Source organism: Dipodomys merriami, unplaced genomic scaffold (assembly GCF_024711535.1).
Source record: "Dipodomys merriami isolate MVZ:Mamm:240054 unplaced genomic scaffold, mDipMer1.0.p SCAF_83, whole genome shotgun sequence".
In the NCBI taxonomy this organism is placed as follows: Eukaryota; Metazoa; Chordata; class Mammalia; order Rodentia; family Heteromyidae; genus Dipodomys; species Dipodomys merriami.
Window position 1 is genome coordinate 2,391,267 of NW_027206435.1, and position 23,258 is coordinate 2,414,524.

The window sequence follows — 23,258 nt, forward strand, 5'->3', positions numbered from 1 at the left end:
TTAGTGTGAGGGTGAGCATTAGGGTTAGGTTTATGGTTAGTGTGAGGGTAAGGTTTAGTATGAGTGTTAGGGTGAGGTTGAGGGTTTGGGTGAGGTTGAGGGTTAGGTTTAGGGTTAGGGTGAAGGTGAGGGTTAAGTTTAGGGTTAGGGTTACAGTGAGTGTGAGGTTGAGGTTTAGGGTTAGGTTTAGGGTGAGGGTGAGGGTGAGGGTTAGGCTTAGGGTTAGGGTGAGGGTGAGGGTGAGGGTGAGGGTTAGGGTGAAACTTTGGGTTAGGTTTAGGGTGAGGGTGAGGTTTAGGTTTCGGGTTAGGGTTAAGGTGAGGGTTAGAATTAGGTTGAGGATTAGGGTTAAGTTGAGGGTCAGGTTTTCAGTGAGGGTCAAGGTGTGGGTGAGTATTAGGGTTAGGGTGAGCTTTAGGGTAATGGTGAGGATTAGGGTGAGGGTGTGGGTTACGTTTCGTTTTAGTGTGAGGGTTAGGGTGAGGGGTATGGTTAGGGTTATGGATAGGGTGAGCATGGGGTTTAGGGTGAGGGTGAGGATGAGGGTTTAGGTTAGGTAAATGTTATGGTTAGATATACGGTGAGGATTAGGGTGACGGTGAGGGTTAGGGTGAGGGTTTGGGTGAGGGTGAGGGTTAGGGTTAGGGTAAGGGTTAGGGTTAGGTTTAGAGTGAGCATTAGAGTGAGGGTGAAGGTTAGGATGAGGGTAGGTTTAGTGTTAGGGTTAGGTTTTGGGTGAGTGTTAGGGTTAGGGTTACGGTTATGCTTAGGGTTAGGGTGAAGGTTAGGGTGAACGTTAGGTTTAGTGTTAGGGTTAGGTTTTGGGTGAGCGTTAGGTTTAGGTGTGAGGGTTAGGGTTAGGGTTATGCTTAGGGTACGGTGAGGTTAAGGTTTAGGGTGTGGGTAAGGGTTAGGCTGAGGGTGAGGGTGAGGATGAGTGTTAGGGTTAGGTTTAGGTTTAGGGTGAGCGTCAGGGTTAGGGTTAAGGTTAGGATGAGGGTTAGGGTGAGGGGTAGGGTTAGGTTTAGGATTAGGGTGAGGTGAAGGTGAGAGGTAGTGTTAGGGTGAGGGTTAGGGTTAGGGTGATGGTTAGCGTGAGGGGTAGGTTTAGGGTTAGCGTGTGGGTTAAGTTTAGTGTGAGGGTTAGGTTTAGGGATAGGATTAGAGTTATGGTTAGTATGAGGGTTAGTGTTAGGGTGAGGGTTAGGGTTAGGGTAATGTTTAGGGTGAGGTTTAGGGTAAGGGTGAGGGTTAGGGTTAGGGTTAGCTAGAGGCTCAGAGTTAGGGTTAGGATTAGGGTTAGGATGAGGGTGAGGTTTAGGGTTAGGTTTAGGGTGAGAGTGAGAGTGAGCGTTAGGCTTAGGATTAGTGTTAGTGTTAGGGTTAGGGTTAGGTTTAGGGTGAAGGTTAGGGTGAGGGTTAAGTTTAGGGGGTGGGTAAGGGTTAGGGTGAGGGTGAGAGTGAGGGTGAGTGTTAGGGTTAGGTTAAGGGTTAGGGTGAGTGTCAGAGTTAGAGTTAGGGTTAGGATGCGGGTTAGGATGAGGGGTAGGGTTAGGTTTAGGATGACGGTGAGGGTGAGGGTGAGAGTTCATGTTAGGGTGAGGGTTAGGGTTAGCATGATGGTTAGTGTGAGAGTTAGGGTTAGGGTTAGGGTGAGGGTTAGGGTTAGTGTGATTGTTAGGTTTAGGGATAAGATTAGGTTTAGGGTTAGTGTGAGGGTTAGTGTAAGGGTTAGGGTTAGGGTGAGGGTAATGTTTAGGGTGAGGTTTAGGGTGAGGGTGATGGTTAAGTTTAGGGTTAGGATTAGGTTGAGGCTGAGGGTTAGGGTTAGGAAAAGGGTTAGGATGAGGGTGAGGTTTAGGGTTAGGGTAAGGTTTAGGGTGAGATTTGGAGTTAGGGTTAGGTTTAGGATGATGTTGAGGGTGAGGGGTATGGTTAGGGTTAAGGTGAGGGTTATGTTTAGTGTTTGTGTTATTGTTAGGGTGAGGGTTAGTGTGAGGGTGAGTGTTAGGGTTAGGGATAGTGTTAAGGTGAGGGTTAGGGTGAGTGTTATGGTTAATGTTAGGGTTAGGGTGAGGGTAAGGTTTAGGGTTAGGGTAGGATTAGGGTTAGAGTTATGGTTAGGCTGAGGGTGAGGGTGAGGTTGAGGGTGAGGGTTAGCGTTAGGGAGAGGATTAGGGTGAGCTTGAGGGTTAGGGTGAGGGTTAGGTTTAGGTTGAGGGCTAGGTTTAGGGTTAGGGTGAGGGTTATGGTTAGGATGATGTTTAGGGTGAGGGTGAGGCTTAGTGTGAGGGTGAGGGTTCAGGTGAGGATAAGAGTTAGTGTGTGGGTGAGGGTTAGGATTAGGGTGAGGGTTGGGTGACAATGAGTTCTGGGGTGAGGGTGAGGATTATAGTTAGTGTTAAGGTGATGGTTAAGGTTAGGGTTCGTGTTAGGGTGAGGGTTAGGGTGAGGTGTAGGATTAGGGTGAGGGTGAGGGTTAGGATTAGTTTGAGGTTTAGGGTTAGGTTTAGGGTTCGGGTTACTGTGAGGTTAAGGGTTTGGGTGAGTTTTAGGGTGAGGGTGAGTGTTAGGGTTAGCGTTAGTATTAGGGTGAGGTTTAGGTTTAGGGTTAAGTTTAGAGTTAGCTTGAGGGTGAGGGTGAGGGTTAGGGTTAGGATTAGTGTTAGTGTTAGGTTTAGGGTTCGGGTTACTGTGAGGTTAAGGGTTTGGGTGAGTTTTAGGGTGAGGGTGAGTGTTAGGGTTAGCGTTAGTATTAGGGTGAGGTTTAGGTTTAGGGTTAAGTTTAGAGTTAGCTTGAGGGTGAGGGTGAGGGTTAGGGTTAGGATTAGTGTTAGTGTTAGGTTTAGGCTGAGGGTGAGTGTGAGAGTGAGGTTGAGGGTTACGGTTAGGGTGAGGGTGAGGGTTACGTTTAGGGTGAGGTGAGGGTTAGGGTAAGGGTTCGGGTTAGGGTCAGTGTTAGGGTGAGGGCTAGGGTGAGGATGAGGGTTAGGGTTAGGGTTAGGGATAGGGTGAGGCTTAAGGTTATGTTTAGGGTTAGGGTGAGGGTTAGACTGAGGGGTAGGATTAGGGTTATTGTGAGGATTACATTTAGTGTGAGGCTTAGGGTTAGGTTTAGGGTTAGGGTGATGGTTAGGTTTAGTGTGAGGTTTTCGATTAGTGTTAGGGTTAGGCTTAGGGTTAGGCTGACTGTTAAGGTTAAGCGTGAGAGGAAGGTTAGGGTTAGGTTAAGGGTGAGGTTTAAGGTGAGGGTTAACGATAAGTTAGGGTGAGGTAAAGGGTTATGATGAGGGTTCGGGTAGGGTGAGGGTTAGGGTTAGGGTGAGGGTTAGGGTTAGGCTTAGGGTTAGGGTTATGCTTAGTGTGGGGGTGATGGTGAGGGTTATGGTTAGGGTTATGTTGAGGTTTATGTTTTGTTTGAGGGTAAGGGTTAGGGTGAGGTTTAGGTTTAGGCTTACAGTTAGGGTGATGTTTAGGTTTAGGGTTAAGGTGATGGTTAGGATGTGGGTGAGGGTTAGGTTTAGGTTGAGGTTTAGGGTGACTGTGAGGGTTACAGTGAGTGATTCTGTTACGGTTATGGTTAGGGTGAGGATTAGGTTAGTGTTCGTGTTAGGGTGGGGGTTAGGGTGAGGGGTATGGTTAGGGTTAGGGTGAGGGTTAGGATTAGTGTGAGGGTTAGGGTTAGGGTTAGGGTGAGGGTGAGGTTTTGGGTTAGCGTTAGGGTTAGGTTGAGGTTTAGGGTTAGGGTTAGGGTGAGGGTGAGGGTAAGGATTACTGTTTGTTTTAGGTTTATGGTGAGGGTTAGGTTAGGTTGAGGGTGATGGTTAGGGCGAGGTTAACGGTTATGGTGAGGGTGAGATTTATTGTTAGTGTTAGGGTTAGAATGAGGTGTAGGGTGATGGTTACAATTAGGGTTAGGGTTAGTTTTAATGTGAGGGTTAGGGTGAGGTTTAGGGTTAGTGTTAGGTTTACAGTTAGGGTGTTCATTAGGGTTAGGGTGACTGTTACGGTTAGGGTTAGGTTTAGGGTAGGGTGAGGCTTAAAGTTAGGCTGAGGGTGAGGGTTAGGGTTAGGATTAGGGTTAGGGTTATGTTGAGTTTTAGGGTTAGGTTTAGGGGTAGGATGAGAGTAAGGGTGACGAGTAGGGTTAGGGTTAGGGTGAGGGTGAGGGTGAGGGTTACGATTAGGGTGAGGGTGAGGGTTAGGTTGAGGGTAAGTGTTAGGGTGAGTATTAGGGTGAGGGTGAGGGTTAGGGTTAGGAATAGTGTTAGGGTGAGGGTTAGGGTGAGGGTTATGTTTAAGGTTAGGTTTAGGGTTAGGGTTAGGGTGAGCTTTAAGGTGAGGGTGACGGTTAGTGTTAGTGTTAGCCTTTGGGTGAGTGTTAGGATTAGGGTGAGGTTGAGGGTTAGTGTTAGGTTTAGGGTAGGGTTAGGGTAAGATTTAGGGTGAGGGTTAGGGTTAGGTTGAGGTTGACGGTGAGGATTAGGATTAGGTTTAGGGTGAGGGTGAGGAGTAAGGTGAGGGGTAGATTTATGGTTACGGTGAGGGTTTGGGTGAAGGTGAGGCTTCGGCTGAGGGTTAGGGTTAGGATGAGCCTTAGGATTAGGGTAAGGTTTAGGATGTGGGTTAGGATGAGGGGTAGGGTAAGGGTTGGTGTGAGGGTTAGGGTTAGTGTGAGGGTTAGGATTAGGGTTAGGGTTAATGTGAGGTTGAGTGTTAGGGTGAGGATTAGGGTTAGGTTTAGGGTTAGGGTTAGGGTGAGGGTTAGGGTGAAGGTTAGGGTTAGGATGATATTTAGGGTGAGGGTGATGATTAGTGTGAGGGTGAGGGTTGGCATGAGGATGAGAGTTAGTGTGTGAGTGAGAGTTAGGATTAGCGTGAGGGTTAGGGTGACAATGAGGGTTGGGGTGAGGGTGAGGATTAGGGTTATTGTTAGGGTTATGTTTAGGGTTAGGGTCAGTGTTAAGGTGAGGGTTAAGGTGAGGCGTAGGATTAGGGTTAGGGTTAGTGTTAGGATTAGTGTGAGGGTTAGGCTTAGGTTTAGGGTTCGGTTTAGGTTGAAGGTTAGGTTTCTGGTGAGGTTGAGGTTGAGGATGAGGGTTAGGGTTAGCGTTAGGGTTAGGGTGAGTTTTAGGTTTAGGGCTAAGGTTAGAGTTAGCTTGAGGATGTGGGTGGGGGTTAGGTTTAGGATTAGTGCTAGGGTTAGGTTTAGGCTGAGCGTGAGTGTGAGGGTGAGTTTGAGGGTTATGGTTAGCGTGAAGTTGAGAGTTACGTTTATGGTGAGGTGATGGTTAGGGTGAGGGTTAGGGTTAGGGTTAGTGTTAAGGTGAGGGCTAGGGTGAGGGTGAGAGTTAGGTTTAGGGTTAGGGATAGGGTGAGGATTAGGGTTAGGGTGAGTGTGAGGTTGAGGTTCAGGTTTAGGTTTAGTGTGAGGGTTATGCTTACGATTAGTGTTAGGGTTAGGGTTAGGCTTAGGGTTTGGTTGAGGGAACGGTTAGCGTGAGGTTTTGGGTGAGGGTGAGGGCTAGCGTGAGTGTGATAGTTTGGGTGAGGGTTAGGGTGAGGGTAAGTGTTAGGGTGAGGGTTAGGGAGAGGGTGAGAGTTAGAGTTAGTTTTAGGGTGAGGGTGAGGGTTAGGATGAGGATTAGGTTTAGTGTTTGGGTGCGGGTGAGGGCTAGGGTTAAGGTGCGGGTTAGCGTTATGGTGAGGGTTATTTGAGGGTTAGGGTTAAGTTTAGGGTTAAGGTTAGGGTTCGAGTTAGGGTGAGGGCTAGGGTTAGGGTGAGGGTGAGGTTTTGGGTGAGGTTTAGGGTGTGGGTGAGTCTTAGTGTTAGGGTGAGTGTTGGGGTGACGGTGAGGGTTACGGTGAGGGTATGGGTTAGGGTTAGGGTGAGGATGAGGGTTAGGGTGAGGGGTATTGTTAGGGTTATGGATAGGGTGTGGGTGGGTTTTCAGTTGAGGGTGAAGGTGAGGATTTGGATTAGGTAAATGTTATGGTTATTTTTAGGGTGTGGATTAGGGTGAAGGTGAGTGTTAGGGTGAGGGTGTGTGTCAGGGTGAGTGTTAGGGTGAGGGTTTGGGTTCGGGTGAGGATGAAGGTTTGCGTGAGGTTAGGGTGTGGGTGATGGTTAGGGTTAGGGTGTGGTGATGGTTAGGGTTAGAGTGAGGGTTAGGTTGACCTTGAAGGTTAGGGTGACGGTGAGGGTTAGGGTTACAGTTTGGGTGAGGGTTAGGATTAGTGGGACGGTTAGGGTTAGGCTTAGGGTTAGGATGAGGGTAAGGTTTAGGGTGAGGTTTAAGGTGAGGGTGAGGGTTTATGTTAGCATTAGGGTTAGGTTTAGGGTTAGGGTGAATTTTAGGGTTAGGATTATGGTTAGGGTGAGGGTGAAGGTTAGGTTTTGGGGTAGGGTGAGGGTTAGGTTTAGGGTGAGGATTAGGGTTAGGGTTAGGGTTAGATTTAGGATGAGCATTAGGGTTAAGTTTAGGGTGAGGGTTAGGGTGAGCGTTGGGGTTAGAGTTAGTGTGAGGGTTAGGCTGAGGGTGAGTGTGAGGGTTAGGTTTAGGGTTAGGTTTAGGGTGAGGATTAGTTTTAGCATTAGTGTTAGGGTGAGGGTTACGGTTAGGGTGAGAGTTAGGGTTTGGTTAAGGGTGAGGGTGAGGTTGAGGGGTTGGGTTAGTGTGAGGGTGAGTTTGAGTGTAAGGGTGAGGGTTAGGATTAGGGTGAGGATTAGGGAGAGGGTTAGGGTGAGGGTTAGTGTTTGGGTTAGGGTGAGGGTGAGTGTGAGGATGAGGGTAAGGGTAAGGGTGAGTGTTAAGGTGAGGGTTAGTGTTATGTTTAGGGTTAGGGTGAGGGTTTGGGTGAGGGTGAGGGTGAGGATTAGGTTTAGTTTAAGTGTTAAGGTTAGGGTTAGGGTGAGGGTGAGCGCTAGGATGAGGGTGAAGTTTAGGGTGAGGGTGAGGATTTGGGTTAGGTTAGGTTTAGGGTGAGAAATTGGGTGACAGTAATGGTTAGGTTGAGGCTTTGTGTCAGGGTGAGGGTTAGGGTTAGGATTAGTCTGAGGGTTAGAGTGAGGGTGAGGTTTAGGGTAATGGTGAGTGTTACGGTGAGGGTGAGAGTTCGGGTGAAGGTGATGGTTAGGATGTTTATGAGGCTGAGGGTAAGAGTTAGGTTTAGGGTAAGGTCTAGGGTTTGGGTTAGGGTTAGGGTTAGGAGTACGGTTAGGGTGAGGGTTTTGGTGAGGGTTAGGGTGAGGGTGAGATTTAATATTAGGGTGAGGTTTAGGGTCCGGTTTAGGGTGAGGGTAAGTGAGGGTAAGTGTTAGGGTGAGGGTTAGGTTTAGGGTGAGGGTTAGGGTTAGGGTGATAGGGTTTGGGTTAATGTTAAGGTTAGGTTTAGGATGAAGGTGATGGTGAGGGTTAGGGTTAGGGTTAGGTTGAGGTTTATGTTTAGTTTGAGGGTCAGTTTGAGGGAGAAGGTAAGGTTTATGGTGAGCATTAGGGTTAGGGTTAGGGTGAGGGTTAGGGTTAGGGTTAGGGTTAGGGTTAGGGTGAGGGCTAGGCTGAGGGTGAAGTTTAGAGTGTGGGTTTGGGTTAGGTTAGGTTTAGGGTGAGATTTTGGGTTACAGTAAGGGTTAGGGTGAGGGTTTGGGTCAGGGTGAGGATTAGGGTTAGGATTAGGCTGAGGGTTATGGTTCAGGTGAGGTTTAGGGTGTGGGTGCGTGTTCTGATGAAGGTGAGGGTTCGGATGTTTGTGAGGCTGAGGGTAAGTGTTAGCGGTAGGGTGAGGTCTAGGGTTTGTGTTATGGTTATGGTTAGAGATAGGATTAGTGGTAGGGTTAGGTTAAGGGTTAGGATAAGGCTTAGTTTTAGGGTTAGGGTGAGGTTTAGGGTTAGGGTTAGGATGAGGGTTAGGGTTAGGGTGAGGGTTAGGGTTAGTTTGAGGGTTAAGGTTAGTGTGAGTGTTAGGGTTAGGTTTAGGGTGAGGGTAAGTGAGGGTAAGTGTTAGGGTGAGGGCAAGGTTTAGGGTTAGGGTGAGGGTTAGGGTTAGGGTTAAGTTTAGGGTTAGGTTTAGGGTGAGGGTGATGGTAAGTGTTAGGTTGAGGTTAAGGGTTAGTTTGTGGGTAAGAGTGAGGGTGAGGGTAAGGTTTAGGGTTAGGATAAGGGTGAGGGTGAGAGTGAGGGTTAGGGTTACGGTGAGGGTTAGGTTAAGGGTGAGGGATAGGTTTAGTGTGAGGGTTAGGGTTAGGGTTAGGTTTATGGTGAGGGTGAGAATTATGGTTAGGGTTAGGGAGTGGATTAGGGTTAGGTTTGGGGTTAGGGTGAAGGTTAGGGTTAGAGTTAGTATTAAGGTGAGTTTTAGGTTTAGGATTAGGGATTAGGTTATTGTTAGATTTACACTTAGGCTGAGAGTTAGGTTTAGCTTAGGTTTAGTGTGAGGGTGAGGGTGAGGGTTATGTTTAGGGTTAGTGTTAGGCTGAAGTTGAGGTTGAGGGTGAGGTTTATGGTTAGGATTAGGGTGATGGTGAGGGTTTGGGTTAGGGTTAGGGTTAAGCATAGGGTGAGGGTTAGGTTTGGGGTAAGGGTTAGCGTTAGGGTGAGGTTGAGGGATAAGGTTAGGGTAAGGTTGAGGATTAAGGTGAAATTTTGGTTTAGGTTAGGGTGAGGGCAAAGGTTAGGGTGAGGGTTAGAGTGAGGGTGAGGGTTAGGAGAAGGGTTATTGTTATGATGAGGCATTGGGTTAGGGTGAGAGTTAGGGTTTGGTTAGAGTGAGGGTTAGTGGGAGGGTGGGGTTTATGGTTAGGGTTAGGTTGAGTGTTTGGGTGAGGGTGAGGGTGAGGGTTAGGATTAGGGTTAGTGTTAGCTGAGGGCTAGGGTGAGGTTTAGGATTAGGGTTATGGTTAGGGATAGGGTGAGGTGTAGCATTAGGGTTAGGCTTAGTGTGAGGGTTAGGCTCAGTTTTAGGGTTAGGGTTAGCATGAGGATTAGGTTTAGTGTGAGGGTTTGGGTTAAGGTTAGTGTTAGGGTGAAGGTTAGGTTTAGTGTGAGGGTTAGGGTGAGGGTAAGGGTTCAGATGAGGGTTATGGTGAGGGTGAGTGATAGGGTTATTATTAGGGGTATTTTGAGGGTTTGGGTGAGGGTTAGGGTTAGGGTTAGGTTTAGGGTGAGGGTGAGGTTTAGGGATAGTGTTAGGGTGAGATTGAGGTTGAGGGTGAGGGTTAGGTTGAGGGTGAGGTGAGGGTTAGGATTAGGATTAGGGTTAGTGTTAGGCTGAGATGAAGGTTATGGTGAGGGTTAGGTTTAGGGTTAGGTTGAGGGTTAGGCTTAGTGAGAGGGTAAGTGTGAGGGTGAGGGTAAGGTTTAGGGTGAGGATTAGGGTGAGGTTGAGGGTTAGTGTTAGGGTTAGGGATAGGGTGGGGGTTAGTTTAAAGGTGAGGGATAGGGTGAGGGTTAGGGTTAGGGTTAGGGTGAGGTTTAGGGTTAGGTTTAGGGTTAGGGTTATTGTTAGCTTTAGAGTTATGTGAGGGTTAGGGTTAGGGTTAGGATTAGGGTGAGCATAAGTTTGAGGGTTAGGGTTAGGGTTATGGTTAGGGTGAGGGTTAGAATGAGGTTTAGCTTTAGTTTTAAGTTTAGGGTTAATGTGAGTGTTAGGGTTAGGGTTTGGTTTTGGGTTAGGGTGAGGGTCAGGGTTAGGGTGAGGGTTAGGGTGAGGGTGAGAGTTAGGCTAAGATTTAGGGTAAGGATTAGGATCACGTTGAGTGTGCGGGTTAGGGTTAGGGTGATGATTAGGCTGGGGTGTAGGGTTAGGTTTAGGGTTAGTGTGAGTATTAGTGTAAGGGTTAGGGTTATGGTTAGGGTGAGGGTTAGGGAGAGGTTTAGGTTTAGTGTTAGGTTTACGGTTAGGGTGAGTGTTAGGCTTAAAATGAGGATTATGATGAGGAGCAGATTTAGGGTTAGGTTGAGGGTTAGGGTGAGTGTGAGTAATAGGGTTAGGGTTAGTGTTAGGGTGAGTTTAAGCTTTAGGGGGAGGGTTAGTATTAGGATGAGGATTAGGTTTAGGGTTAGGGTTAGGGTTAGGGTGAGGCATAGGGTCAGGGTAAGGTTTAGTGTGAGGGTGAGTCTGAGGGTGAGGGTTAAGGTTAGGGTTAGGGTTAGAGTGAGGTTTAGGGTGAGGGTTAGAGTTACGGTTAGGATGAGGGTTAGGGTGAAGGTGAGGGTTAGGGTTAGGGTGAGTGTTACGGTGAGCGTGAGGGTTAGGGTTAGGGTGAGGGTTAGGGTTTGGGTGATGGTTTGGGTTAGGGTTAGAGTGAGGTCTAGGGTGAGGATGAAGATTAGGGTTAGGGTTAGCGATAGGGTGAGGATTAGGATTAGGGTTAGAGTGTGGGTTAGAATGAGTGGTAGAGTTAGTTTTAGGGTGTGGGTTCGGTTAAGTGTGAGGGTTAGGGTGAGGGTGAGGGTAAGGCTTCAGGTGAGAGAGTTAGGTTGAGGGTGAGTGTTTGGGTTAGCATTAGGGTTAGGGTGAGGGTTAGGGTGATGGTTAGGGTTAGTGTTGGGTTAGCGGGAGTGTGAGGGTGACGGTTAGGGTGAGGGTGAGGGTTAAGTTTAGGGTTAGGGTGAGATTTAGGGTCAGGATAAGGGTTAGAATTAGGCTTAGGGTTACTTTAAGGGTGAGAGTTAGGGTGAGGGTGAAGGTTAATATTAGGTTTAGGTTTAGGGTGTGGGTTAGGGTGGGGGTCAGGGTGAGGTTTAGGGTGAAGTTTAAGGTTAGGGTGAGGGTTAGGGTTAGGATTAGGTTTGGGGTGAGGGCTAGTTTGAGGGTGTGGGTTAGAGTTAGTGTTTGGGTTAGGGAGAGGCTTAGTGTTAGGGTTAGGGTGAGGGTTAGGTTGAGGGGTACGGTTAGGTTTCGGGTGAAGGTTAGGTTTAGTATGAGGGTTAGAGTTAGAGTTAGGGTTAAGGTTAGGGTGAGGTAAGGGTTTTGGTTAGGGTTAGGCTGAGAGTGAGGTTAGGGTTAGAGTGAGTGTTAGGGTGAGGGTTAGTGTGAGGGTTAGGTTTAGGGTTAGGGGGAGGTTTAGCATGAAGTTTAGAATTAGGGTTAGGGTGAGGGTTAGCATGAAGTTTAGAGTTAGGGTTAGGGTGAGGATTAAGTTGAGGGTTAGGGTTAGGGTTGGGGTGAAGGTTAGGTTTAGTTTGAGGGTAGAGTTAGGGTTATGGTTACGGTTAGGGTGAGGTTAAGGTTTAGGGTGAGGGTTAGTGTTAGAATGAGGGTTAGGGTTAGGGTGCGGGTAATGGTGAGGTTTAGGATTAGGGCGTGCGTTAGCATGAGGGTTAGAGTTAGGGTTACGGTTAGGGTGAGGGATATGGTCAGGATAAGGGTTAGTGTGAGGGTGAGGGTTAGGGTTAAGGTTAGTGTTAGTGTTAGGGTGAGGGTTAGGGTGAAGTTTAGGATTAGGGTTATGTTGAGGTTTAGGATTAGTGTGAGGGTTGGTGTTAGATTTAGGGTTCGGGTTAGGGTTCGGGTAAGGGTTTTGATGAGGTTTAGGGTGAGGGTGAGGGTTAGGGTTAGCATTAGCGTTAGGTTGAGGGTTATGGTTATGGTTAGGTTTAGTGTTAGTGTTAGGGTTAGGCTGATGTTTAGGGTTAGGATTAGTGTTAGAGTTAGGTTAGGGTTACTGTTTGGTGAGGGTCAAGGTTAGGGTGAGGGTTAGGGTTAGTGTTAGTGTTAGGGTGAGGGCTAGTGTGGGGGTGAGGGTAAGGGTTAAGTTTAGGGATAGGGTGAGGTTTAGGGTTAGGTTTAGAGTGAGGGTGAGTGTTAGGCTGAGGGGTAGGGTTAGGGTTAGCCTGAGGGCTAGGTTTAGTGTTAGGTTTAGGGTTAGGTTTAGGGTTAGGGTGAGGATTAGTTTTAGGTTTAGGTTTAGGGTTGGGTTATGGTGAGGTTTGAGGTGAGGGTTAGGGTTAGAGTTAGGGTTAGGTTGAAGGTTAGTGTGAGGGTAAGGGTTAGGGTGAGGGTTCTGATTAGGATGAGGGTTAGGTTTAGGGTTAGGCTGAAAGTTAAGGTTAGGGTTATATTTATGGTGAGGGTGAGGGTTAGGGTTTGGGTTAGGTTTACGGTTAGGTTTAGCGTTAGGGTGAGGTTTAGGGAAAGGGTTAGGATGAGGCTTAAGTTTAGGGGTAGATTTAGGTTTAGGGTGAGGGTTAGGGTTAGTGTGAGGGTTAGGGTTAGTGTTAGTGTTAGGGTGAGGTTAAGGTTTAGGGAGAGGGTTAGTGTTAGGATGAGGGATAGGATTAGCGTGAGGGTTATGGTGAGTTGTAGGGTTAGTTTGAGGGTTAGCGGGAGGATTAGGGTTAGGGTTAGGGTTAGGGTGAGGGATAGGGTCAGGGTAAGGTTTAGGGTGAGGGTTAGGGTGAGGGTGAGGGTTAAGGTTAGGGTTAGGTTAATGGTGAGGCGTAGTGTGAGTTTTAGGGTTAGGATTACGGTTAGGGTGAGGGTTAGGTTGAGGGTTAGTGTTAGGGTGAGGGTTAGGGTCAGGATGAGGGTTATGGTTAGGGTGAGGGTTATGGTTAGGGTGAGGGTGAGGTTTAGGGTTGGGTTAGGATGAGGGCTAGATTGAGGTTGAGGGTTAGGTTTAGGGTTAGGGATAGGGAGAGTATTAGGTTTAGGGTTAGGGTGAGGGTGAGGATTAGGCTGAGGTTTAGGTTTCGGTTCAGTTTGAAGGTTAGGGTTAGGGTTAGAGTTAGGTTTAGGTTTAGGGTTATTGTTAGGGTTAGGGTGAAGGTGAGGGTGAGGGTGATTTTTAGGTTTAGGGTTAGGTTTAGGGTGAGGGTGAGAGTGAGGGTTAGGGTTAGGATTTGTATTAGGGTTAGGGTTAGGGTTAGGGTGAGGGTTAGGGTTAAGGTGAGGGTTGGGGTTAGAGTGAGGGGGAGGGTGAGGTTAGGTTTCGGTTTAGAGGTAAGGTTAGGGTGAGGGTTAGGGTGAGGGCTAGGTTGAGGGGGAGGTTTAGGGTGTGGGTAAGGGAGAGGGTGAGGTTCTGTGTTCAGGAAGGCTTAGTGTTATGTTTAGTGTGAGTATTAGGGTGACAGTGATTGTTAGGGTGAGGGTTTGGTTTAGGGTGAGGGTTTGGTTTAGAGTGAGGGGTAGGATTAGGGTTAGGTTCAGAGATAGGGTTAGGGTGATGTTTAGGGTGAGGGTGAGGGATAGGTTAGGGTGAGAGTTCGGGTGAAGTTGAGGGTTAGGGTGTGGGTGAAGGTTAGGGTTAGGGTTAGCGACAGGGTGAGGGTTAGGGTTAGGGATAGGATGAGGCTTAGGGTGAGGGGTAGGGTTTGGGTGAGGCTTAGGGTTAGTTTGAAGGTTGGGTTTGGGTTAGGGTTAGGGTGAGTCTAAGGGTTTGGGTGAGGGTGAGGTTGAGGATGAAGTTTAGGGTGAGGGTTCGTGTTAGGGTTAGGGTTATTGATGGGGTTAGTGTGAGGGTGAGTTGGAGGGGGAGAGGGAGGGGGAAGGTTAGGGTTAGGGTTAGGTATAGGGTGAGGGTGAGTGTGAGCTTTAATGTTAGAGTTAGGGTGAGGGTTAGGTTGAGGTTCATGGTTAGGGATAGGTTGAGGTTTAGGATTAAGGTTTGGGTTAGGATTAGGGTGACGGTGAGGGTGAGGGTTAGTCTTAGGATTAAGGTTAGGATTAGGTTTAGGGTGAGCTTGAGTGTGAGGGTGATTGTGAGGGTTAGGTTTAGTGTTAAGTGTAAGTTTAGGGTTAGGGTTCTGGTGAAGGCTAGGTTGAGGGTGAGGGTTAGGGTGAGGTTGAGGGAGAAGGTGAGGATTTGGGTTAGGAAAGGGTTAGTGTTATGTTTAGGGTGAGGATTAGGGTGACGGTGACAGTTAGGATGAGCTTTTGGGTTAGGGTTAGAGTTAGGGTTAGGATTAGTCTCAGAGTTATGGATAGGATGATGTTTAAGGTGAGGGTTAGTGTTGGGTTGGGTTAGAGTTAGGGTGAAGGTGACGGTGAGGGTTAGGGTTAGGATTAGGTTGAGGGTTAGGGTTAGGATTTGGATTAGGGTTAGGGTTAGAAAGAGGGTGAGGGTGAGGGTTAGGGTAAGGGTTAGTGGTAGGGTTAGGGTGAGGATTAGGGTGAGGGTGAAGTTTAGGGTGAGTGTTAGGATTAGGGTGTGGTTTAGGTTTTAGGGTTAGGGTTAGAATTAGGGTGAGGTTGAGGTTTTAGGTGTAGGTTTAGGTTTAGGGTTAGGGTTAGGCTGAGGGTGAGGTTGAGGTGAGTTTTAGGGTTAGTGTTAGTGTTAGTGTGAGTGTTAGGGTTAGGGTTAGGGTTAGGATGTGTGTTAGGGTGAGGGGTAGGGTTAGGGTTAGGGTAAGGCTGAGGGTGAGTTTGAGGGTTAGGTTTAGGGTTTTGGTGAGGGTTAGGGTTAGAGTTAGGTTTCGGTTGAGGCTTTGGGTGAGGGTTAGTGTTAGGGTTAATGTGAAGGTTAGGGTTAGGGTTATGGTTAGGGTTACGGTGAGGGTAAGGTTTAGGGTGAGGGTTAGGGTTAGGTTTAGGGTGAGGGTTAGGGTTAAGATTAGTGGTATGGTGAGGATAAGGGTTAGGGTGAAGTTTAGGATGCGGGTGAGGCTTAGGGTTAGGGTTAGGGTGAAAATGAGGGTTAGGGTAAAGTTTAGGGTTAGGGATAGGATTAGGGTGAGGGTTAGTGTTGGGAAGGGTTAGAGTTAGAGGGAAAGTTTGGTAAGGGTTAGGTTTAGGGTTAGGGTGAGGATTAGTGTGAGGGTGAGAGTTAGGGTTAGGGTTAGGGTGAGGTTTAGAGTTTGGTTTAGCGATAGGGTTAGGCTGAGGATAAGGTTTAGGGTTAGGAATGTTGTAAGGTTTAGGATTAGGTTTAGGGTGAGGGTTAGGGTGAGGGTGAGGGTTAGGGTGAGGTTTAGGGTTAGGGTGAGGGTGAGGGTGCAGGTGAGGTTTGGTGTTACGGTAAGTGTTAGGCTGAGGGTGGGGGTGAGGGAGAGGTTTAGGTTTAGGATTAGGGTGAGGGTGAGGGTTAGTTTTAGGGTCAGGGTTAGGCATAGGTTGAGGGTTAGGTTTAGGTTTAGTGTTAGGGTTAGGGGTAGGGTGAGGGTGAGGGTGAGGAATAGGGTTAGGGTGAGGGTGACGGATAGGTTTAGGATTAGGGTGAGGAGGAGGGTGAGAGTTAGTGTTAGGATTAGGGTTAATCTTCGGGTGATGGTGAGGGTGAGAGTTAGGTTTGGGGTTGGTAGTACGTTTAGGTTTAGGCTTAGGGTAAGGGTGAGGGTGAGGGTGAGTGTTAGAATTAGGGTTATGTTTAGGGTGAGGGTGTGGGTTAATGTGAGGGTGAGTGATCTGGTGAGGTTAAGGGTTAGGGTTTGTGTTAGGGTTAGCGTTAGGGTGAGGGTGAGGGTTAGGTTTAGGTTAGCCTGAGGGTGAGGGTGAGGAATAGGGTTAGGGTGAGGGTGAAGTTTAGGGTGAGGGTTATGGTTAGGGTTAGTTTTAGGGTGATTGTGAGGGTGAGGGTTAGGGTTAGGTTTAGGGTTAGTGTAAGGGTGAGGTTGAGTGTGAGATTTAGGTTTAGGATTAGTGTTAGGTTCAGGGTTAGGCTTAGGGTGAGGGTGAGGGTGAGGGTGAGTGTGAGGGTTAGGTTGAGGTTGAGCATTAGGGTTACGGTGAGGGTGAGGGTTAGGGCCAGGTTGAGTGTTAGTGTTAGGGTTAGCGTTAGGGTGAGGGTTACGGTTAGGGTTAGGGTGAGGTTTAGGCTTAGGATGACGGTGCGGGTGAGGGTGAGGGTTAGTTTTAGCATGAGGGTGAGTGTTAAGTTTAGATTGAGGGTTCGGTTTAGGATGATGTTTAGTGTTAAGTTTTGGGTGAGGGTGCGGGTGAGCGTGAGGTTTACAGTGTGGTTGAGTGTTAGAGTTAAGGTGACGGTGAGGGTTAGGGTGAGGGTGAGGGTTAACTGTAGGGTTAAGGTTAGGGTGAGGGTTGGGGTTAGGGTTAGGGTTAGGGTGAGGATTAGGATGAAATTTAGGGTTAGGGTTATGGTTAGGGTTAGGATTAGTGTGAGGGTTAAGGTTAGGGTTAGGGTCAGGGATAGAGTGAGTATAAGGGTTAGGGTGAGGTTTAGGGTGAGCATGAGGTTTAGGGTTATTATTAGGGTTAGAGTGAGTGTTAGGGTGAGGGTGAGGGTGAGGGTTAGGGTTAGGGTTAGGATTCTGGTGAGGGTGAGGGTTAGAATAAGGTTTAGGGTTAGTGTTAGGGTTAGTGGAGGGTTAGTTTTGGGTTAGGATTAGAGTTGGGGTTAGGATCTGCGTTAAGGTGAGGGTGAGGTTGAGGGTGAGGGTTAGAGTTTCAGTTAGTGTTAGGCTGAGGGTGAGGGTGAGGGTGAGGGTTAGGGTTAGGAATAGGGTGAGGGTGAAAATTAGTGTTAGGGTTAGGTTTAGGCTTAGATTGAGGGTTAGGGTTAGTGTTATTGTTAGGGTTAGGGTTAGGTTGAGGGTGAAGCATAGGTTTAGGATAAGGGTCAGGATTAAGTTGAAAGTTAGGGTTAGGGTTAGGGTGAGGCTTAGTGTGAGGGTTAGGTTTAGAATTAGGGTTAGGGTTAGGGTGAGGATGAGGGTGAGGGATAGGGTTAGGTTGATGGTGAGGGTTAGGGTGAGGATTAGGGTTAGGGTTAGTGTGAGGGTTAGGTTTAGGATGAGGGTGTGGGTTAGTGTTCGGGTGAGTGTTCGGGTGAGGGTGAGGGTTAGAGTGTGGTTGCGGGTTAGGTTGCGGGTTAGGTTGCGGGTTAGGCTTAGGGTGACAGTGAGGGTTAGGGTGAGGGTGAAGGTAATTGATAGGGTTAGGGTTAGGTTTTGGGTTAGGGTGAGGGTGAGGTTTAGTTTGTAATTTAGGGTTAGGTTTAGGATTAGTGTGAAGATTAGTGTTAGAGTTAGGGTGAGGATAAGGGTTAGGATGAGGGATAGGGTGAGGATGAGGGTTACGGTCAGAGTTAGGGTGAGGGTAAGGGTTAGCCTTAGGGTTAGGGGAAGGGTGAGGCTTAGGGTGCGGGTTAGGGTTAGGGTTATGGTTAGGGTGAGGTTTAGCTTGAGGGTTAGGTTTATGTTTGGGTTAGGGTTTGGTTTAGGGTCAGGGTGAGGGTTAGGTATAGAGTGAGGGTTAGTGTTAGGGTGAGTGTTAGGTTTATTGTTAGGTTTAGGGTTAGGGTGAGGGTGAAGGTGAGGGATAGGGTTACGGTGAGGGTGAGTTTTCGGGTTAGGGTTAGGGTTAGCGTTAGTTTAAGGGTGAGGGTGAGAGTTAGGATTAGGGTTAGTGTTAGGTTTAAGGTTAGGCTTAGGGTGAGGGTGAGGGTGAGGGTTAGGGTGAGGTTTAGGGTTAGGGTTAGGATGAGGGTTAGGTTTAGGCTGATGTTTAGGGTTAGGGTTTGGTTTAGTGTGAGGGTGAATGTTCAGGTGAAGGTGAGGGTTAGGGTTTGGGTGACGGTCAGGTTAAGTGTGAGGGTTAGGGTGATGGTAAGGGTAAGGGTTAGCCTGAGTGTTAGGGTTAGGGTGAGGGTTAGGGTGAGGTTGAGTCTTAGGGTTACGGTTAGGGTTAGGTTGAGGGTTAGGTTTAGGGTGACTGTTACGGTGATTGTTAGGCTTAGGGTGAGGGTGAGGGTGAGGTGAGGGTTAGATTTACGGTGAGGGTTAGGGTTAGGGTTAGGGAGAGGGTTCGGTTTAGGGTTAGTGTGAGGGTTTGGGTTAGGGTTAAGATTAAGGTTACGGTGAGGGTAAGGTTTAGGGTGAGGGTTAGGATGAAGGTGATGTTTAGTGTTAGGGTTAGTGTGAAAATGAGGGTTAGGCTGAAGTTTAGCGTGAGTTTTAGGGTTAGGGTGAGGTTTAGGTTTTAGGGTTAGTGTTAGAATTAGGGTGAGGGTGAGGTAAAGTTTAAGTTTAGGCATAGGATTAGGGTGAGGGTTAGGGTTGGGTTAGGTTTAGAGTTAGGGTGAATTTGAGGCTGAGGGTTAGGTTTAGGATTAGGGTTAGGGTTAGGTTTAGAATGATGGTGAGGGTGAGGGTTAGGGTAAGGGTTAGTGGTAGGGTTAGGGTGAGAATTAGGGTGAGAGTGACGTTTAGGGTGAGGATTATGGTTAGTGTGAGGGTTAGGGTTAGTGTTAAGGTTAGGGTTAGAGTGAGGGTGTGGGTTAGGGTGAATGTGATGTTTAGGGTGAGATTTAGGGTGAGGGTGAGTGTTAGGGTTATGCTTATGGTGAGGGTAGGTTGAGGGTTAGGGTTAGGGTGAGGGTTAAGGTTAGGTTTAGGGTTAGTGTAAGGGTTAGGGTTAGGGTGAGTGTTAGGGTTATTGTGAGGGTTAGGGTTAGGGTTAGGGTAGGGTGAGGGTAAGGGTTACAGTTTGGGTTAGGGGTAGGATGTGGGTGAGGGTGAGAGTGAGGGTTTCGCTTAAGTAAGGGATAGGGTTATGGTTATGGTGAGGATTCGAGTGATTTTGAGGGTTAGAGGGATGGTTAGGTTTAGGGTGAGTGTTAGGGTTAGAGTGAGGGTCAGGGTTAGGGTTAGGGTGATGTTTTGGGTCAGGGTGAGTGTTACCGTGAGGTGAGGGTTCAGATGGGGGTTCGGGCTACGGTGAAGGTAAGGGTTATGGTGACGGTGAGGGTTAGGGTTAGGGTTAGGATGCGGGTGACCGTGAGAGTGAGGGTGAGGGTGAGGTTTAGGGTTAGTGTTAGGGTTAGGGTGAGCGTTAGGGTTAGGGTTAGGGTTAGGGTTAGGTTTAGGGTGATGTTTTGGGTGAGCGTGAGGGTTACCGTGAGGTGAGGGTGGGGATGACGGTTCGGGTTAGGGTGAATGTAAGGGTTAGGGTGAGGGTGTGGGTTAGGGTTAGGGTGCGGGTGACCCTGAGAGTGAGGGAGAGGGTGAGTGTTAGGGTTAGCGTGAGGGTTAGGGTGAGGGTAAGTGTTAGGGTGAGGGTGAGTTTTAGGGTTAGGTTGAGGGTGAGGGTGAGGGTGAGGGTGAGGGTTTCTGTTAGGTAAGGATTAGGGTTAGTGTTAAGGTTATGGTGAGGGCTAGAGTGAGGCTGACGTTTAGGGTGAGGATGAGGGTGAGGTTGAGGGTTAGGGTGTGGGTGAGTGTTAGGGTTAGGGTGAGGGTTAGGGTAACCATGAGGGTTAGGGTGAGGGTGAGGGTTAGGGTTAGGGTTAGGGTTAGGGTGAGTATTAGGGTCAGGATGAGGGGTAGAGTGAGGGTTAGGGTCAGGTTTAGGTTGAGGTTTAGGGTTAGGGTTAGGTTTAGGAGGGGGGTGAGAGTTACGGTTAGGGTGAGGGTGAGGGTTACGTTTTGGGTGAGGTGAGGGTTAGGGTGAGGGTTAGTGTTAGGGTCAGTGTTAGGGTGAGTGCTAGGGTGAGGGTGAGGGTTAGGGATAGGGTTAGGGATAGGGTGAGGCTTAAGTTTATGGTTACGGTTAGTGTGGGGGTTAGGCTGAAGGATAGGATTAGGGTTATTGTGAGGGTTGCATTTAGTGTGAGGGTTCGGGTTAAGTTTAGGGTTAGGATGAGGTTTAGGTTTGGTGTGAGGGTTTCAGTTAGTGTTAGGGTTACGGTGAGGTTTAGGGTGACGGTTAAGGTGAGCGTGAGGGTGAGGGTTAGGGTTAGGTTTAGGTTAAGGGTGAGGGTTAAGGTGAGGGTTAAGGTTAGGGTTAGGGTGACGGTTAGTGTGAGGGTAAGGGTTAGGGTGAGGGTTAGAGTTAGGGTGAGGGTTAGGGTTAGGGTGAGGGTAATGGTTAGGGTTAGGGTTAAGGTTAGGCTTATTGTGAGGGTGAGGGTGAGGGTTAGTTTTAGGGTTAGGTTGAGATATAGGGTTAGGGTTAGGGTGAAGGTGAGTGTTAGGCTGAGGGGTAGGGTTTGGGTTAACATGAGGGTTATTTTTAATGTGAGGGTTAGGGTTAGAGTTAGGGTTAGGGTAAGTGTTAGGTTCAGTGTGAGGGTTAGGGTTAGGATTAGGTTTTTGTTGAGGGTGAGGATTAGGGTTAGGGTTAGCGTGAGGGTTAGGGTTAGCATTGGGGTTAGGGTGAGTGTAATGTTTAGGGTGAGGTTTAGGGTGAGGGTGAGGTTTGGGGTTAGCGTTAGGGTTAGGTTGAGGGTTAGGGTGAGGGTTAGTGTTAGGGTTATGGTTAGGGTGAGTGTGAGTGTTAGGGTTTGGGTTAGGATTAGGGTGAGGTTTAGGGTGAGGGTTATGGTTAGGGCAAGTGTAAGGGTTAGGGTGAGTGTTAGGTTGAGGGTGAGATTTAGGGTTAGAGTTAGGTTTAGAGTTAGGATTAGGTTTAGAGTTAAGGTGAGGGATAGGGTTAGGGTTAGGGTTATGGTAGGGTGAGGGTAAGGGGTAGAGTGAGGGTTAGGGTTAGGCTGAGGGTGACGGTGAGGGTGAGAGTTAGGGTTAGGCTTAGTGTTACGATGAGTGTTAGGGTTTGGTTTAGGGTTAGGATGAGGGTTAGGGTGAGGGGTAGGGTTAGGGTTAGGGTGAGGGTGAGGGTTATTATTAGGGTTAGGGTGAGGGGTAGGGTGAGGTTAGGTTTAGGTTTAGGTTTATGGTTAGGGTTAGGGTGAGGTTTAGGGTGAGGGTTAGGGTTAGTGTTAGGGTTAGGTTTTGGGTGAGTATTAGATTTAGGGTGAGGGTTTTTGTTAGTGTTAGGGTTAGGGTAGGTTGAGGGTAAGGTTTAGGGGTGAGGGATAGGTTTAAGGTTAGGGTGAGTGTTCGGGTGAGTGTTCGGGTGAGGGTTAGAATTAGGATGAGGGTGAAGTTTAGGGTTAGGTTTATGTTGAGGTTTATGGTCAGGGGTAGGGTAAGGGTTAGTGTGAAGGTTAGGGTTAGTGTGAGGTTTTGGGTTAGGGTTAGGGTGAGGGTGAGTGTTAGGGTGAGGATGAGGGTTAGGTATATGGTTAGGGTGAGGTTTAGGGTTAGGTTTCGGGTTATAGTGAGGGTGAGTATTAGGGTTAGGATGAGGTTTTGGGTTAGGGTTAGGGTTAGGGTTAGGGTCACATTTAGGGTTAGGTTTAGGGTTAGGGTGAGGGTCAGGGTTAGCGTTAGTGTTATGTTTAGGGTTAGGGTGAGGTTTAGGGTTAGTGTTAGGTTTAGGGTTAGGGTGAGTGTTGGGTTGAGGGTTAGGGTTAGGGATACGGTTAGGCTTAGCGTGAGGATGATGGTGAGATTTAGGTTTAGGATTAGGGTGAGGGTGAAGTTTAGGGTTAGGGTTATGGTTAGGGTTAGGGTGAGATTTAGGGTTAGTGTTAGGTTTAGGGTTAGGGAGAGTGTTAGGGTTAGTGTGAGGGTTAGCATTAGGGGTAGGTTTAGGGTTAGTGCGAGCGTAAGATTTATTGTGAGTGTTAGGGTGAGGGTGAGGGTGAGCGTTTCGGTGAATTAAGGTTTAGGTTTAGGGTTAGCGAGAGGATTAGCGTTTGGGTGAGGGTTAGGGTGAGTGTTGGTGTTAGGGTTAAGGTGAGGGTTAGGCTTAGGTTGAGGGTGAGCATGAGGGGTTCGGTTAGGTAAGGGATAGGGATAGGTTTAGGGATAGGTTGAGGGCTAGTGTGAGGCGTAGGGTTATGGTTAGAGTGAGGGTTAGGGTTAGTGTGAGGGTTAGGTTTAGGGATAGCATTAGGATTAGGGTGAGGGTAAGGGTTAGGTTAAGTGTTAGGATGAGGGTGAGGTTTAGGGTTAGCCTTAGGGTTAGGGTTTGGGTTAGGGTGAGTGTTAGGGTTAGGTTTAAGGTGAGGGTGAGGGTTAGGGTTAGGGTTAGGGTGATGGTTAGGGTTAGGGTTATGGCTAGCGTGAGAGTGAGGGTGAGGTTTAGGATGAGGGTTAGGGTTAGGTTTAGTGTTAGGGTTAGGGTTAGGCTTAGTGTTAGGGTAAGGGTGAGGGTTATTGTTAGGGTGAAGGTTAGGGTTATCGTTTGCGTGAGGGTTAGGGTTAGCGTTAGTGTGAGGGTGAGTTTTAGGGTTAGGTTTAGGTTGAGTGTTAGGGTTAGGTTTAGTTTTAGGGTTAGGGTTAGGCTTAGTGTTAGGGTGATGGTGAGGGTGATTGTTAGGGTGAAGTTTAGGGTTAGGTTTAGGGTGAGGTTTAGGGTTAAATTAATGTTTAGGGTGAGGTTGAGAGTTAGGATGAGGTTGAGTGTTAGGGTGAGGGTTAGGGTTAGGTTTATGGTGAGGGGTAGGCTGAGGGTTATGTTAGTGTCATGGTTTTGGTTATGGTTAGGGATAGGATGAGGGTGAGGGTGAGGGTGAAGTTTAGGGTTAGGTTTAGGTTTAGGGTTAGGGGTAGGCTGAGGGTTAGGGTGAGAATGAGGCTGAGGGGTAGGGTTAGGGTTAGGGTGAGGGCTAGGTTGAGGGTTTGGGTTAGGGTGAGGGTGACGGTTTGGGTTAGGTAAGGGTTAGGGTTATGGTTAGGGTGAGGATTTGGTTGAGTTTGAGGGCTAGAGGGAGGGTTAGGGTTAGGGTGAGGGTTAGGGTTAGGTTGAGGGTGAGGATTAAGGTTAGGGTGATGTTTTGGGTGAGGGTGAGGGTTAGCGTGAGTGTGAGGGTTTGTGGGAGTGTAAGGGTTAGGGTGAGGATGAGGGTTAGGCTTAGGGTTAGGGTGAGGGTTAGGGTTAGCGTTAGGGTTTGGGTGAGGGGGAGGGGGAGAAGAGGGTTAGTGTTAGGGTAAGGTTTAGGGTTACTGTGAGGTTTAGGGTGACGGTAAGTGTTAGGATGAGGGTTAGGGAGAGGTTGAGGTTTCGGGATAGTGTGTTAGGGTTAGGGTGAGGGTTAGGGTGAGGGTTAGGGTTAATGTGAGGGTGAGGGTTAGTTTTAGGATTAGGGTTAGGTTTAGGGTTAAGGTTAGGGTTATAGTTAGGGTGAGGGCTAGTTTTAGAGTGAGGGTGAGATTTTGGGTGAGGCTTAGGGTGTGGGTGAGTTTTAGTGTTAGGGTGAGGTTTAGGGTGACGGTGAGTGTTAGGGTGAGGTTGTGGGTTAGGTTTCGTGTTAGAGTGAGGGTTAAGTCAGGGGTATGGTTAGATTATGGATAGGGTGAGGGTGGGGTTTAGAGTGAGGTTCAGGGTGAGTGTTTGGGTTAGGTAAATGTTATGGTTATGTTTAGGGGGAGAATTAGGTTGACGGTGAGTGTTATGGTGAGGGTTTGTGTCAGGGTGAGGTTTTGGGTGAGGGTGAAGGTTCGGGTGAGTGTGAAGGTTTGGGTGAGGGTGAGGGTTAGGTTGACGGTGAGGGATAGGGTGACAGTGAGGGTTAGGGT